Source organism: Mercenaria mercenaria, chromosome 16, assembly GCF_021730395.1.
Source record: "Mercenaria mercenaria strain notata chromosome 16, MADL_Memer_1, whole genome shotgun sequence".
Classification (NCBI taxonomy): domain Eukaryota; kingdom Metazoa; phylum Mollusca; class Bivalvia; order Venerida; family Veneridae; genus Mercenaria; species Mercenaria mercenaria.
The window spans coordinates 10,202,851-10,220,529 of record NC_069376.1 but is presented as its reverse complement, the minus strand read 5'-3'; the positions used below and the strand labels follow the sequence as shown (position 1 = coordinate 10,220,529).

At 34.7% G+C, this 17,679-nt stretch overlaps 1 protein-coding gene and 1 long non-coding RNA gene across 4 annotated transcripts in view; both read right to left on the bottom strand.

Annotated features, from left to right (window-relative positions):
• The window catches only part of LOC123540064 (uncharacterized), a 414,957-nt gene that overhangs the window by 354,169 nt on the left and 43,109 nt on the right, over window positions 1-17,679 (bottom strand). The window lies entirely within an intron of this gene.
• LOC128549463 (uncharacterized) lies at window positions 5,817-16,639 on the bottom strand. 2 transcript variants are annotated; one of them, XR_008367693.1, is made up of 8 exons: window positions 16,454-16,639; window positions 14,393-14,516; window positions 13,496-13,693; window positions 13,092-13,179; window positions 12,370-12,496; window positions 9,028-9,275; window positions 8,524-8,639; window positions 5,817-7,741 (listed from the first exon to the last, which is right to left on the bottom strand). It is a non-coding gene; the product is annotated as an uncharacterized LOC128549463 (long non-coding RNA). The 2 variants fall into 2 exon arrangements; XR_008367692.1 differs by lacking the exon at window positions 13,092-13,179 and having other exon boundaries at window positions 16,454-16,629.

Genomic DNA, 17,679 nt, shown 5'->3' with positions numbered 1-17,679 from the left:
TGTGGAGATTGGAATCTGGTTATTAATCCTACTTTAGATTATGATAATTATAACTCAGTCAATAATCAAAGAGCTAGAAAAGTTGTCACTAATCTTATTGAAAATGGTGGTTTTGTAGATGTTTGGCGAATTAAAAACGAAAATATAAGGCAATACACATGGAGAAGACTAAATCCAAATAAGAAACATCAAGACTCGACTTTTTTTTAATAAGTGACAGTGTTATGAATTTTGCAATAGATTCAATATTACTCCTGGTTATAGGTCGGATCATAATGGTATATCTTTAACACTAAAATTTAATGATAACCTACGGGAAAAGGTTACTGGAAGTTTAACAATTCCCTTTTAAAAGATGAAATTTATATTGTATTAGTTAAAACTACGTTAGCAAATTTAATTGAACAACATAAAACCGAACGAAATGAAATTACTGCGGATAATACAAACGATAATTCCTTCAAATATCAACAGGTTCAATTAAATATCAATGATCAATATTTTTACAAACGTTTTTTAGTTATACTTAGAGGTGAAACTATAAATATTGCTCTGAAAAAAGGAAAAGAGAACGTAAAAGAGAAATAGATCTAGAAAAAGATATCGAAAAATTTAGAAAAAATATGTCAATGAACATTTCATGACTGTAAATGAAAATGCAATTAATGAAACTGCAAGAGAAAAAGTCTGAATTAGAAACTTTAAGACAAAAAATCATAGATGGTGTGATGGTAAGGTCAAGATGTAGATACGAAAATTTAGGAGAAAAGCCATCGAGCTACTTTTTTCAATCTCGAAAACAGAAATTTTACAAACAACAGCAATAAATAAACTTATTGATGAAAACAATGTTCACTATACTAATACTAAAGATATTTTAAACTTTCAAAAAGGTTACTATGAAAAGTTGTATAAAAATTCTGTGAAGGTCGATGAAAACGCCACTTGTAAATATCATTGGAAATAATCCAAGGGAATTAAGTCCGTCAGAGTCTTAAAACTAGAAGGTGAATTAGATATAATTGAATTAACCAAATCCCTTAACGATTTGAAAATAACAAAAGCCCTGGGTTAGATGGATATACTGTTGAATTTTTTAAGTTTTTCTGGAAAGACATCGCATATTTTGTTTTGAGATCATTAAACCACGGTTATAATATAAACAACTTATCAGTAACACAGAAACAAGGGGTCATAACCTGTCTTCCAAAACCAAACAAAGATAGATGTTTGATGAAAAACTGGCGGCCAATTTCTCTTTTAAATGTGGTTTATAAGTTAGCATCAACAGTGATAGCAAATCGATTAAAAACGCTTCTTGGATAAACTTATCCATCAAGATCAAAAAGGTTTCGTAGCCGGTAGATTTATTGGGGAAAACATCAGACTTATTTACGACATCATGTTTGAAAACTAACTCTCAAAATATACCTGCTTGCTGCTCTCCATAGATTTTCAGCAAGCATTTGACTCATCTCATGGCATTTATACACAAAACTTTAGATTTCTTTAAGTTTGGGAACTCATTTAAGAAGTGGATACGTTTATTTCAAAATGGGAGTGAAACATGCATTTTACAAATGGTCACCTGTCTGATTTTTTCTTCCTTGAAAGGGGTTGTAGACAAGGAGACCCAATTTCTCCTTACTTATTTATTTTATGTTCTGAGATATTAGGGCTAATGATCAGACGAAATATAGTATTGTAGGTATTAATTTGCAGTATAACAATATAAAATCAGTCAATATGCTGATGACACCAGATGTTTTTAAACGGGTCCGAAGAATCGTTAAGACACTGTTTGATATACACTTAATAACTTTTATACAATGTCAGGTTTAAAAATAAACATTGATAAAACAAGAGCCTACTGGGTAGGTTCATTAAGAAACTCGCACTTAAGTTATGCACTGGATCAACCATTAGACTGGAGTCAAGAACCCATTAAAATACTTGGTGTTCGTTTCTCTGCAAATGTTTATGATATTTGGAATCTGAATGCACCTGAAATTTTGCTGAATGTGTAGAAACATCCTTAGTGTATGGTCAAAAGAAACTTACCCTTTTCGGAAGAGTAAGTATTCTAAAATCCTCGTTTTATCTAAGTTCGTTTTACATATTTATATCACTCCCCGATCCCTCGGATGAATTTATTAAACAATTAGAAACTATTGCCTATAACTTTTTATGGAATAACGGACCAGATAAAATAAAAAGAGTAAACGCAGTCAAAAATATAGAATCCGGAGGATGAGAATGAGTGAACATTAAAGCTTTTATCTTAAGTCTTAAAATTAGTTGGATTAGAAGATTAGCTATTTTTAACTGTGATACATGGAACTCTCTTTTAACATTTTCATTTGATAAGACTATTTCTTTAGGATCGCAATATTCAAAAATACTCGCTATGGAAATACAAAATCCTTTTTGGCGAAATGTTCTTAATAGCTGGGTAAATTTATTGAACGGTGTGAAATCAGCAACTTAGAAGACATTCTGTACTCACCTTTATGGTAATACCACCATTTCAGAAATAAAACGGATACATAGAGAACTGGTATCGTAATAATATCGTATATGTAATAGATTTACTTGATAATGAGGGAAAGTTTTTGAATCTAGAAAGTCTGAAAAACAATTACACAATAAATGGAACCTTTTTAGATTTACATCGCATTATTTCAAATATACCCATAGATTGGAAAAACAAAATAAGGCAAAACGCAAATGATATAATTCAGTATAAAAATAATATGTATTTAAATCCTTATCTAAAAAAAATTGATTAAAGAAAAGAAAGGGAGCCGTATTTTTTATGATATATTTGTTGATACGAAAAGTATAATGGTACCAAATAAATGGATACAAACAATGGGAATTACCGAGTCAGAGTTTAAGGAACTGTAAAAATCTACAGACAATAAAGAAAGTAAAGCTAAAAGATTTTCAGTTTAAAATAAATCAAAACATACTTGTTACAAACACGTTTTTATATGTCATTAAAAAAGCGACAGTAATATATGTTCCTACTGTAAAAATCAGAGAGAAACGATTGAACATTTATTCAATCTATGCCATATGTTAAAAATTAATTTAACAGAGGTGAAAAAACTGGATAAAAAATGAATATGAAATAGTCTTAGATATACAAGAAAAGCAATTTCTTTTCTCATATGCTAAAGATAACCATAAAGGAAATTTTATATCATTGCTACTTAAATACTACATCTATAAGTCGAAGTTTAAAGAAAATTGTGTACAGTGTCTAAATATTCCATTGTTTATTCAATATTTAAAACAAAAATTCATAACACTAATATATATAGCTAAACTAATAAAGAGTATCAAAGTTTGATAAAAAAAACTGGTCAAAAACTGGTTCAAAAATGAAATATATGGACAAACCTTAATACGTAGAATTACAGATTTGTATAAAAAATATTTACATTTGCTACTTTTTAAATTACCCACATTTAATGTAAAATAAAGGGTTTATAATTGGCGATAGCAGGGAAAGGTACCCTTTTATTTTTTTTATCTTAACCCCCACCCCCTTTTTTTTTGGGGGGGGGGGGGGGTCAGCAGCTTAAAATTCTTTTCATTTTTTTTTTTCGGAAAACTTTTTTGAGGTCCATTTGAGGGCCACTTCCAAACAAAAAAAATCCATTTTATCTGAGAAATTCCAAAATGTATGGTTTTGTTTTGATATCTAGTAAATATCATGTATATATATATATATCATATAATTGTGCATTTACTGTGTATGTACATGTATTTGCTGGAGTTTAAAAAATATACATTGCTGTACGTTATAATTTCATATAGTATTCATACATACTGTAAGGTTTAAAATATATATTGTTATATTATATTATTTCATATTTCATAATTTCATATTGTAACCATATATTATTGTAAGGTTAATAGGTGGATGGCTCTCCGACCCCTATTATACCAATTTTACGGGGATAATAAACGGGGTTACCATCTGGGCCTCAAAAAAAAAAAAAAAAAATTCACATAGAAGGCAGTTTTCAGCAATTGTTCATTTTTATCGTTACAAATGGTATTCATTTCTAAAGGGGGACAACTTTTTGAAAATATTTTAAGTATTGATCGTTCGGGACACTACGACAGAACGTGTAACAGTGAGATACGTGGTTGATATAGATATGTTGTTTGTTTATCAAATATTTCTGTGTTTTTAAGATATACTCCAAAACCTTAAGAATGTATATTATCGTTTCTTTTTCAATAGTTGTATCGTTTTTTCAGTCCGAACTCCGAAGACTGATTTACGGAAACATACGAAATATTCACGAGTACCAGGTAAATAGTTACGGACAATGCAAGCACGTGCTGTATGTCCCGGCGTCTGCTGATATATCCAATTGAAAGAAGTAAATGAATTAATCACAGAACGTAAACACAGCTTTATAAAACAAAATTAGGATTTACCAAGCCTATCTTTTATTTTCTGTCCTCAAATTTAAGGGTCAGTTTTATTTGTCAATTTAAGATATGTAAAACATGAATCTATGGGCAGAAGTCTTGAGAAGATATATATTTTGTATTTCAAAGCAGAAATGGATGGTTTGGTTTTCAACTGAAGCATTATAATATTTTATACATTTTGTGTCCCCCTCTCCCCCCATGAGTGGTGGGGGTATATAGATTTGGTCTTGTCCGTGCGTCCGTCCGTCCTTCCGAAGTCAGCTCAGAAAGTATTTGATATAAATTGATGAAACCTTGAATGAGTTCTTTATCATGATAAGAACTTGCGCACCTTTAATTTTTCATCTGGGTTCGCCCATATTTCCAGAGTTATGGACCTTGAAACAGTAAAAATGCACATTTCACCTTATGACGCACCTAGCTAAAAAAATATTTGATATAGATTCATGAAACCTTGCACGAGTCTTCATCATGATATGAACTTGCGCACCTTCTATTTTTCATCTGGGTCCGCCCCCTATTTCCAGAGTTGTGGCCCCTTAAATTGTCTAAAATTCTTATTTTCACCTTGTGACACACCTAGCTCAGAAAGTATGCAGTATAAATAGATGAAAACTTGCATGAGTCTTTATCATGATATAAAGTTGTACATCTTTTATTTCTTGGCTGGCAACACCACCTATTTTTAAAGTTGTATCCCCTGATATCCCCTGAAATGGTAAAAATATGCACACTTTCACCTATTTATGTGCCTAGAGCAAAACGTATTTTATGTAAATTCACGAACTATTGCACGAGTCTTTATAATCATGTAATCATGCACACTTGGCATTCTTCTTGAGAATCGTAGCACTTATTACAGAGTTATTGCCCTTGAAATAGCCAAAATAGTGGATTTTTTGTTTGTGATGCTCATAGCTCAAAAAGTATATGGCCTAGAAGAATGAATCCTTTTCATAAAATGCTTGTTGAGGCTATATCTCCTTAAGACTGCAAACATTTGTATTATTGTCCCTTATTTGTGACAACTGACCAGTCAGTGACAACTGACCAGTCTGTGACAACTGTCCTACAGACACATTCTAGTTGCTAATTGTTTTATTCTACGTACATCCGTGTGAAAGCTGTTGATTGTTTACTTTGAACTATGCGTTTTTTCCCGTATTTACTTTGCAATGTTTTAGCTAAAATCACATTTATTGACCAATCTATGCTTGACATGTAGGTAGCATTTACATAATGATATAACAGATTTGTTCATGGATACTTGGATCAAACAACACCACTATAACTTTGGGTCTCAGGTTTTAGCTGATTTAGTAATTTGTGTATTAGACTAAAAAAAATCATCAAACATGACCCAAACTTTTGTTTTTATTTTTATTCAGCATTGACAATATTCTTCAAGCAAATGTACAGACATTAAAAACGGGTCCTAATGAGTGCTGCACGGCTGTTGGAAATATGTGAATTTTATATAGAATAAAGAAGAACAGTTATTTAGTGTTTTTAACCATATCAGACCGATATAAAATATTTATGGAATACAAAATTTTACAAAATAAAATACACTATTCATCATACTTTGCAATAATTTTAATTGTGAAAATGCATGATTCAGTTTTTAAACGCCAATTTTTGTCGCTTGACAAACTTATAAAACTTATTTTCTGCATATAAAATGAGCCGCGGCAAGGTGAAAGGGGGCTTTTCGTTATACCTGACACTTTCGGATATTTGTTTCATCTTGATCAGCACATCATGTAATTTACAACAATGCAGAGAAGTTCATTTGTTATACGTACAAATATTTCCGTAATTTTCACTCAAGTTAAAACATGATCCATGATTCAATTTGAGCCGTGCCATGAGAAAACCATCATAGTGGCTTTGCGACTAGCATGGATCCAGACCAGCCTGCGTGTTCGCGCAGTCTGGTCAGGATCCACGCTGTTTCCTTTCAAAGCCTATTGCAATTAGAGAAACCGTTAGCGAACAGCAGAGATCCTGACCAGACTGCCACTATGTTGGTTTTCTCATGGCGCGGCTCATTTATCATCAAGATGTGATGACGTCAATGTCTTGGCGACGTCGTTGAGAAATATTACTGACCAAAATGCTGTAGAAACATTATTTTTCTGAATCAACCAGAATGTTTACAACTATATTCAACTTCCTGTTTTTTGGACAAATTCGTGCACATAAAAACGAAACAATATTATGAATATTATTATTATGATTACCACGAAAGATTTATTCAATAAAGCGAATCTTGACCATTTTTAGTTGTGTTCAATTTTAAACCTGCAGAAAATCCATAATACGTCTAAAACACAATGCAAGTGTACGCTGTAAATATAAAATAGTGCATGTGTGTTCTTCAGTGTATATATACTTGAATATTTAAACTACACAGAATCCTTTTCGTGTTACAATCCCGGTGCTGCCTCGTGAGATATATCTGTGCAGGAGCGGCGACCGTCACCAACTCGATGTCAAATATAACAGAAACTAAGTTGTAGTTTCTTACTTTCAAACTTTCTTCTGTATTTTACATGTCAAACTGTTTAAAAAGAATTTGAACTTAATGTGTCTCCTTTTCTAATATAAAGATGTACAAAATTTCTTCAAAATTCGGCAATCAATAATCGCGTCTTTTTTTTTCTCAAAAGCTTTTTTATAAACCAGTTTTTTTTTTATTTCATGACATAAAAACAGAAGGAAATATTGCTTGCTTCATTTTGATAGCACGCTGGATCGCCGCCGTGCTTGCATAAAAATGATTCCGGAGCCCCTCTGCTACGTTATCAATTCCATATATCACCTCTACATCCTATTATATGTTCAGTGCAAAGCATTATAGTTTGAATCAACATTCAAATAAAGAAATTCTATAACGGTTGTTGCATATGTCTGAATAGATACTGCTACTATTTAGCTCCGAATCCTGTGGGAGTGACTTCCGGTTGAACATCATATGGGCGCGTTTTAAGAAGATGTGTCTTTCAACTACAAATCTTACTTCCTTGGAATCTGCTGCAGACACTAACGAACATGACACCTGGTTCATCAGACGTGAATCGGAATCTGCGATACAGGTATTTGGAAACATTGTGATTTTTTAAAAGTAGCCTAAATGAAATGTTTCCACTGTTGCCATATACGACAGTCTCGTTGCTATGAGATGAATGGTTTACCACTTCCGCTGCCTGGTTTACGGTATCAACGTCAGATCTCCTGTGTAACTGTTTAATACGACCAAATCCAGCGTCAGTCAGGCACAGTCCTGTACAAATATATAAATAAAGAATTTGTAATCCGGGGATTTTCGACTTTCTTCTCATAATTTTTGATGGTCATTCTAGCCGTGGTGGGTCATTATATGAACATGATGAATAATAGTACTTTACGGTACCAGAATGATTTCTTTTAAATATTACCTAGTGTTTTTCAGGTAGCTGCATCATGAACATATGTGATTTGTGATAACACTCCAGCTGTAATATCAAAGTACGTAACGTAACGGCTTTTATTTTAACCTTAAACGAGACCCAGATAACGAACGGTGTTAAAAAGTTATTTTTATCACGAACTCCTATGAACTTATTCATTTCTATTATTTAAAAAGAAGAAATATGCGCTGTTTTTACGGTGGTATCTTTAGGACATGCATTTTTTGATCTTTAATTATTTCGTTCGCACGACATATTATCTCGTGCGCAGGACATCTTATCTCGTGCTCTCATGATAAGATGTCGTGCGTCCGAGATAAGATATCGTGCACACGAGAAAAGATGCCGAGAGCTCGAGATAAGATGTCGTGCGCACGAGATAAGATGTAGAACGCTTGAAATAAGATGTCGGGTGTTCGAGATAAGATGTCGTTCGCACAAGAAGAGATGTACAGCGCACGGGATAAGATGGCGTGTGCACGGTGCCGAGCGCTCGAGATAAAATGTTGTGTGCTCGAGTTAAGATGTCGTGCGCACGATTTATTCTAAATATATTTAAAATATTTGAATGTCCTAAACATTCCACCGTATTTTTATCTGAGAATTGCATACAAACCGGAACAATTATCAGCATTTATCCTGCATTCGTCCTCTTCCGCTGAAAACTGCTGAATGCGTGGTCTTACATCGATATAACTGAGTCGGGTCCATGTGAATGTTGCTCATCTACACCTGGAAGTATAAAGGTAATACGGCGGTACGTTATTGGATCGTGAAACTTGTCCTTTGAAAAATGTAATGCGGTCACATGATTTCAAATTTACTGTTTATTTTGACAGCTACTTAAATGTGCCTCTGTGATGTAGATGATGATGTACTACTGTTGTGGTGACTTTGATAAAAGCTATAGAGGTGTGCATTATATAGAAAGCTTAGATGTAGATTTCATTCTATGGCAACAGAGATCACTGACATGATAGACTGGAACTCTGACTAACTGTTATTGCTGTTAAACGACATTTTAAAAGCTAATGCCAAGGAATCCAGTGTGTACGAGGCATGAGGCTTATCACGCTTGAGTAAAAAAATATTTCTTGTATATACAATACATTTTACTTACCTTGAAAGTATCTTTTATACCACTTCTTCACGCTATCATGTTATAACATGGGCGTCGCCATTTTTAGAAGTACTGGTAAACTTTTGACGTCATTTATCTCGATAACGTTATAACTACGATAAGCTCCCTTTATTTGCCGCGGCTCAATTTACCACGAAGACTAGGTTTTCACCAATATACTTTATAGTTTTTGAGGACAGAAGGGAGATAATTACATAAATCTGAATTGTTCACGGATTCTCTCATATCTGCAAAACAAAGGGTTTGAATATAGACTGTGTGAAATGGTATAGATCTAATTTAAAAAAAAAAAGAACTATGTCACTTAGATCAACTTATTATGAAATATTTAATCTAATCCTACTGAATTTTTGTCTGGTATTTGGGCATTAAGTTTCTGAACGGAATTATTCTTCAACAATTAGTTTAGATATAACTTTCTTAAATTTCTAAAATTTATTTTTCTAAATTTCAACTTTCCCGCTTTTACTATAATATCAACAAAATTCCTTCTATCTCTTCCCTATGTATGAGACAAGGGGGCATAATCATACAAAATTTGAACAGCCTCAGGAGTTATCTCATATGAACAACAAAATAGGACATGTTAGATAATTTTTAAAGTAGGGTCTGAATACAGACTAGTAAATCGATATCATATGATATATGAAGAAAAGTTATATTTGTCTAAATTATACGTCCACGAAAGAAATTACATATAATTCTTTTTAACAAAAAATTGAAGATGGTGTTTGTCTGCTGTTGTGTTCTATAAGCAGACGACATCACTTACTTGTATCAGCTGACGCTGTGTTCAATAAGCAGACGACTATAAGGATCGTACATGCCTGCCTGTGTAAGACGGGGTTTCCCTTCCCGAGGGACAGTGTGGAATGAAAAATCGAGCGTTAGCGAGGTTTTTTATCCATGCTGTCCCGAGGTTAGGGAAAACAGCTGTCTTACACAGGCAGACATGTTAGATAATTTTTCTTGCCTATCATGTTCATAATAGATCGTGGAGACAAACAGGTTTTTGGTATTTCCTGACATTATTTATAAAGTATATGATGTTACAATGGTACCAGTACTATATGACGTCACCTTAGTGCACGCTATTTTAGACAAGGTTTTTCCCTAGGGAAAGACAGGAATATCTATCCCCGGCGCGTGCTCAGATAAATGTATACTTTCCCCGCTAGGTAGGCAAGAAATCACTTACTTGTATCGGCTGATGTTGTGTTCTAAAAGCAGATGGCATCACTTACTTGTATCGGCTGACGTTGTATTCTATAAGCAGACGACATCACTTACTTGTAACGGCTGACGTTGTCTTCTATAAGCAGACGACATCACTTACTTGTATCGGCTGACGTTGTCTTCTATAAGCAGACGACATCACTTACTTGTAACGGCTGACGTTGTCTTCTATAAGCAGACGACATCACTTACTTGTAACGGCTGACGTTGTGTTCTATAAGCAGACGACATCACTTACTTGTAACGGCTGACGTGGGGTTCTATAAGCAGACGACATTACTTACTTGTATCGGCTGACGTTGTTTTCTATAAGCAGACGACATCACTTACTTGTATCAGCTGACGCGCTGTGTTCTATAAGCAGACGACTATAAGGATCGTACATGCCTGCCTGTGTAAGACGGGGTTTTCCCTTCCCGAGGGACAATGTGGAATGAAAAATCGAGCGTTAGCGAGGTTTTTTATCCATGCTGTCCCGAGGTTAGGGAAAACAGCTGTCTTACACAGACGGACATGTTAGATCATTTTTCTTGCCTATCATCGTAGAGACAAATAGGTTTGGGTATTTCCTGACATTATTTATAAAGTTTATGACGTCACAATGGTACCAGTACTATGTGACGTCACCTTAGTGCACGCTATTTTAGACAAGGATTTTCCCTAGGGAAAGACAGGAATATCTATCCCCGGCGCGTGCTCAGATAAATGCATACTATCCCCGCTATGTAGGCAAGAAATATCTTACTAGTATCGGCTGACGTTGTGTTCTGTAAGCATCGGCTGACGTTGTGTTCTATAAACAGACGACATCACTTACTTGTAACAGCTGACGTTGTCTTCCATAAGCAGACGACACCACTTACTTGTATTGGCTGACGCTGTGTTCTATAAGCAGACAATATCACTTACTAGTATCGGCTGACGTTGTGTTCTATAAGCATCGGCTGACGTTGTGTTCTATAAACAGACGACATCACTTACTTGTAACGGCTAACGTTTTGTTCTATAAGCAGACGACATCACTTACTTGTAACGGCTGACGTTGTGTTCTATAAGCAGACCATATCACTAACTTGTATCGACTGACATTGTGTTCTATCAGCAGACGACATCACTTACTTGTATCGACTGACGTTGTATTCTATAAGCAGACGACATCACTTACTTGTATCGACTGACGTTTTGTTCTATAAGCAGACGACATCACTTACTAGTATCGGCTGACGTTGTGTTCTATAAGCAGACGACATCACTTACTTGTAACGGCTGACGTTGTGTTCTATAAGCAGACCACATCACTTACTTGTATCGACTGACATTGTGTTCTATAAGCAGACGACATCACTTACTTGTATCGACTGACGTTGTATTCTATAAGCAGACGACATCACTTACTTGTATCGACTGACGTTTTGTTCTATAAGCAGACGACATCGATTACTTGTAACGGCTGACGTTGTCTTCTATAAGCAGACGACATCATTTACTTGTATCGACTGACATTGTGTTCTATAAGCAAACGACATCACTTACTTGTATCGACTGACGTTGTATTCTATAAGCAGACGACATCACTTACTTGTATCGACTGACGTTTTGTTCTATAAGCAGACGACATCACTTACTAGTATCGGCTGACGTTGTGTTCTATAAGCAGACGACATCACTTACTTGTAACGGCTGACGTTGTGTTCTATAAGCAGACCACATCACTTACTTGTGTCGACTGACATTGTGTTCTATAAGCAGACGACATCACTTACTTGTATCGACTGACGTTGTATTCTATAAGCAGACGACATCACTTACTTGTATCGACTGACGTTTTGTTCTATAAGCAGACGATATCACTTACTTGTAACGGCTGACGTTGTGTTCTATAAGCAGACCACATCACTTACTTGTATCGACTGACATTGTGTTCTATAAGCAGACGACATCACTTACTTGTATCGACTGACGTTGTATTCTATAAGCAGACGACATCACTTACTTGTATCGACTGACGTTTTGTTCTATAAGCAGACGACATCACTTACTAGTATCGGCTGACGTTGTGTTCTATAAGCAGACGACATCACTTACTTGTATCGGCTGGCGTTGTGTTCTGTAAGCAGACGACATCACTTACTAGTATCGGCTGACGTTGTGCGACTGTGTCCGGGCAAATGCTCGATCTGTGTGTTGTGAGTTTGCTATTGAGCACTTTCACCTAAATAAAATCAATATAGATGTAATTTATTATTTTATCCTGTGTTTGACGACGCGGGAGTGTAATAAAGACATTACATAAAAATGGTACTGTAATACAGCTTTAACGTGGACGTCGTTTTATATATAGGAGACGTTGGTCAAATTGACGTGTTTATATAATGAAAGTAAGTAGAATTTTTTATGCTTCGACTGGAAAAGCTAATATGTGATAAAAAGAATATTACATCTGCGACTTTACACACTGAATTGACTCGGCACAGTCTCGCATTTTATTATTTTATTCAACTCGTTTAATAAATTCAGTATGAAAGGACACTCATGTAATATCCTCTATGTCAAAAATATAAATATAATACAACATTTCATAAAATCATTAAGTGAAAAGATATCCTGGACCATTAGAAGTAAAGAAACAATGTTCCCACACCCCTGCCTTCGGGATACTTCATCCTATTTTTGCGTAATTTGGACATCAACACGATGTACAAAGGCAAAGTAAAACCATAAATTACAAAGACAAAACAAATATACAAAGAAGTTAAATGCAACATCGCCATGGGAAAGTTAGAGGTAAAACAAATTCTGGAACTGACCTTACACAGTGCGCATGTAACCTTGCGCAGTGCGCACCAAATGTCACGTGGTGTTAACTAAACCACGATCTCACAGCTCACGTGATATCTGAGGATAAAAGACCCGTATTAAGATCGACAAATTATATATTCTCCGTTTGTAATTTCGGCATTCTTCGGACTTACAGAAAACCACGTGCGTGTTAAGCTACATTTTCACCCGAAAAATGTCTGCTTGCAGGGTGTCATTACATCTTCAGTACCAGTAAGACAAAACCGCTTCCTTAATTAAAAATAAAAACCACCCATAAAACCATGGATATACGTATGCACTCTACTCATAGCAACATGTTATATAAATCTCTTCATCAATACAAAGCGAAGGGAACTCATAGATCTTTAAAATACAAGTTATATTTGTATACCTTGCTGATGGTTTAGTTTGCAGCCGATTTTACGAGGTTTGACTGTGACGTTTGTTTCACTTTTACAGGTGGCACTGTATCATCAGCTTCCAAGGAATGTGGACGATTAGTAGAGGGCGCTCCACCGTGTGATGTTTCCCAGAATGATATGTTATTTCCACCGGAAACGAACTGTGACATTGTTGTAATAGCTGAAAACTGATGGAGAAATTCAAACATTGAGTTTCAAAATTGGAACTGTTCATCAACCATTAGTCTGGCTAGATAATATTGTTTTCATAGGAACACTTTCTAAATTTTTACTTTCTCTGTCATCAGAATTCCTCTTTGATCTTTCTCTTGTTTTGAGAAGAATGGGGGCATTATTATAAAAAATCTTAAGTGCCTTATCGCTTATATCCTGTAAAAAACATAGGGTCTGAACACAGACTAGAAAACAATAGTATAGGATAAGAGAATAAAAATACTATTTGTCTCAATTCTATACCTGCATTAAATAAACCGCTATCTACAAATATTTAACGAAAGTTTGACTATAATGTGTTTGTCGTTGTTTTCATTAAGCAGACGACATCACTTACTTGTACAAGCAAAATGCCCAGCTTTATAATGCTACCTCACTGGAATATTACGCCGTAAACACGTAATATGATATCCAACTAAGTCAGATTATACTGACAACGGGCTAACAAAATTCTAGCCCTATCCTCTAAGTGCAGAGCGCCAAGCAAGGAAGCTACTAGTACCATCATGACGCAGCCAGAGATCGAACCCACGACCTCCCGCACTCGAACCGGGCGCTCTACCAGGATACCATGCACGTTTAAATACATTATCCAATTTGAAATTATGAAATGGCTTTGAAATGTGTATAATGTTTGTAAATAAAGTCTTTACTTTTCACCGAGTTGTCTTTGAACGCTGTATTTATGTCACTATAGGCTAAATAACGGCTCATCTCCAATCTGCGGTCCCGCTCTAGTCGTTCTTCTGCGCCAGTTAGATCGCTCACTTCGTCGAGCTGTTGTCAATAGAGAACACAATTCAACATCTTGTTTTAACAAGTTAAAGCATACCAAAAGTTCCTTCTAGGGCACATCTATATAAATATAAAATGACCATCTTGTAAAATTTTGGTTGCACTGTCTGTTTTATACTGCCAAAAATATCAGGTAAGTATTTACGCTAGTTATTTAACATAAATTGTTAAATCCATCTGTTACCTCTTTCAGTAGAGTAAATACGGCAATAAGACATTGACCTGGTATTCGGTGTGTGAATTTGCTACACATAATTAGAGGGTCGCAATGGGGTTTGTTTTCATATATTAACCATTCATTTGAAGGTAACGATAATATTTGGTTGTTTACATTTAAATTTGCTGATATATGTCTATCTGGTGAATGTACATATGTTATGTTCAGGAGGAAACAAAAGAATCAATTAATCATCCTCGGGTTTAGTATTGTGTAACCCATGGAGTCCCCTCAATTGAGAAATAATAGTTTAACGTCAGAGGTTATTTCTAAGGTCACGGAGTTTAATTGGCCAGCTTGTAATTACAACAGCTTTCGTCATCAGTAGCTCAGTCAAGTGTGACTTATTGAATTAAGATATTCCTTCTCAAGAGAAGGAATAATTACATGAAATATAATTCACTGCGTCTGATAAAATAACTCGGATCAGAAATCTTAACGTATTCCTCGAATCATGGAAAGCACTATATTTTATTATCGCACAAGTTTCGTATAGGCTTTCGCTGTGATAATTATCAAATTTGATTTGTTCATTTTAATATTCTCTTTAAAGCAAAGGCGGTTAGTTAAAGATGTAAAAGTCCTGACTGTGTCAAACAATGGCTAGAAAATATGTCTAGAAAAGATCAAATACAACGTAACTAAACAGTTCCAAAAATGCTTTTTGAAGAAAATATCTATGATAGCAATAAATGACCATACTCTTCTCGACGGATGGATTTGATTGTAAACATATCATACTTAACCGCTTAAGATTTACCATGTATTTCATCTTTGATTTTATTTTCCGAAATTTCTGGTTATGTATTCAGAGTTTCTTTCAGCATATGTAACTCTGTCTTGTTTATATCACAGTATGATCTAAGTGCAAGTACAAGGTAGAACGATTTTCCCGTGCATTCTAGATCACTGAGATCACCGCCAAATATATCATCTTTACGTAAAATAAAACATAGTAGGTATACACTAAGAATTTAGGCAAAACGTTCACATTCTATTTCTTCCCATAGAATGAAACGGTCCCAACCCACATCTCACACCGCCCAGTCACTCAGCGTACGCCAATATTATAGTATCCGTTTAACAAATAAACAAGTTCTATATGACAGTACTATCAAAATATATCAAATGTTGATGCCTGGTAAGCTCATATAATTTTGGTTTCATCTGAAAGTGTATTGTTTACTGAAAAAGATAATATAAATTACATGACAGAATTTTGTTACAGATTTTTTTTTACAGAAATGTAGTTATTACAGTGTAAAACTTATCATATCGCCATCAAAACCCTGACTTTCATGATTCTTGCATATTATCTATGGTCATCTTATTCACAAATTCTTGGTCAGCAGACACCAGTGACCCTTTCATATGAATAATAATAATAAACCGTTTTAGATAGCATTGTCACGTGATAAATATTTACGACAACTGAAGGCAGGTCTTGTTTCATTTTCACAATGGATAAATATGTAGGCTGCTGTAGAATTTTTAAGAACACCGTTCAAAGAATTCAAAGGACTATGGTCTTGTTGGCTACATTCCTAGTTTAACGCAATAATATTTCCAAGTTCTTGGTTTTATCCAACGATTAATCTATATTTACATGTTTTACTCAATAGTTGCAGTTACATTTGTATATTCCCGGATTTGTTCGTTTTATCTAGGTGTATTTATTAAAGATAAATCAAATACTAATTACAACCGAGCAGAACAGCAAATGTTGAGAATATTTCCTCGCCGTTAGTATTTGGTGACACGTTTCCCAATCCTATTGACGTCAGCAACGTAAACGTAAAATTCTGTGATGTCATACGTCTCTATGCTGGGTTCACTATTTGTGACATTGACAATGTAAGCTTCATTGGTACTTGTGGCGACACTAAACATCCTAGAATATCAGAAAAACGATAAAACATTTCCATACAACTTAAATAGGTATGAAGCAGACGTCGCGATCACGTTAAACAGACTTATTGCCTTCAACAGCGCCTTTCTTTCGAAAAACAAAACATATGCCAATATTCAGATCAAGTTTGCACAGAATAAAACTGTTAAAGATACATAATAGAGTATGTATTAGCTAACAGATACCAAACAATATTTTTACATTACAAAAAGCGATATATCCAAATTACAATTCATATCATATAAATAATGAATTTTAGAAAGCAATTATGCCTTAAGAATAAAAGAAAAAAAATCAAATTAGTCCGTCCTCTTCAACAGAGGAACAAACGTATTCTAAAGTAAGTTGTCCAATGAGGTTTTATAGTTTTTATTTCATTGTATTCAAAATACTTACTGAAAAGGTATTAGATTCCTTTAAAGACGTAATGACACTCGGCTATTTCCGTCTAATTACGTATTGCCGTAACGCAATTTCGGCATTCTCCGGTCGTACATGTATATAGCTGAACGTGACTTTCCGTAATAACCGAGGAGTGCCGAAATCGTGTACAAAGATATGCAATATTGCCAGATTATTATAATAACGGGTTCCGCTACCTAAAACCTTAAATGTTTTACTCTCCATGTTGGTGAAAGAAGACTGCCACAAAGTAAATATTACAGCGTTTATTCAAGCTTTTACAGGAACATTTGAATAAAATCAGATAACATTTGAGAAACAAAATAAAGCTGCACCGTGTTTTTATCATATCTTACCAAGACAAAGATGTTATAGGCCGGGCGAAGGGTTTAATAATACATGATAATTACTTACCTATGGCTTTTGTCCATGTGCAGTCACTCAATGGCATCAAACACACAAAGTCTTGTAAGCTACTTAGTGTCCTACTAGTGGGAACGTAACCATTAACAAAAGTAGTACGGCACCAGACTCGTAGTAATCTGGCTGTCTTTAAAATATCTGCTTTCGTCAGTGTCTGAAAGAAAAGTAGCAAATTAATTATTAGTTTTAGATAT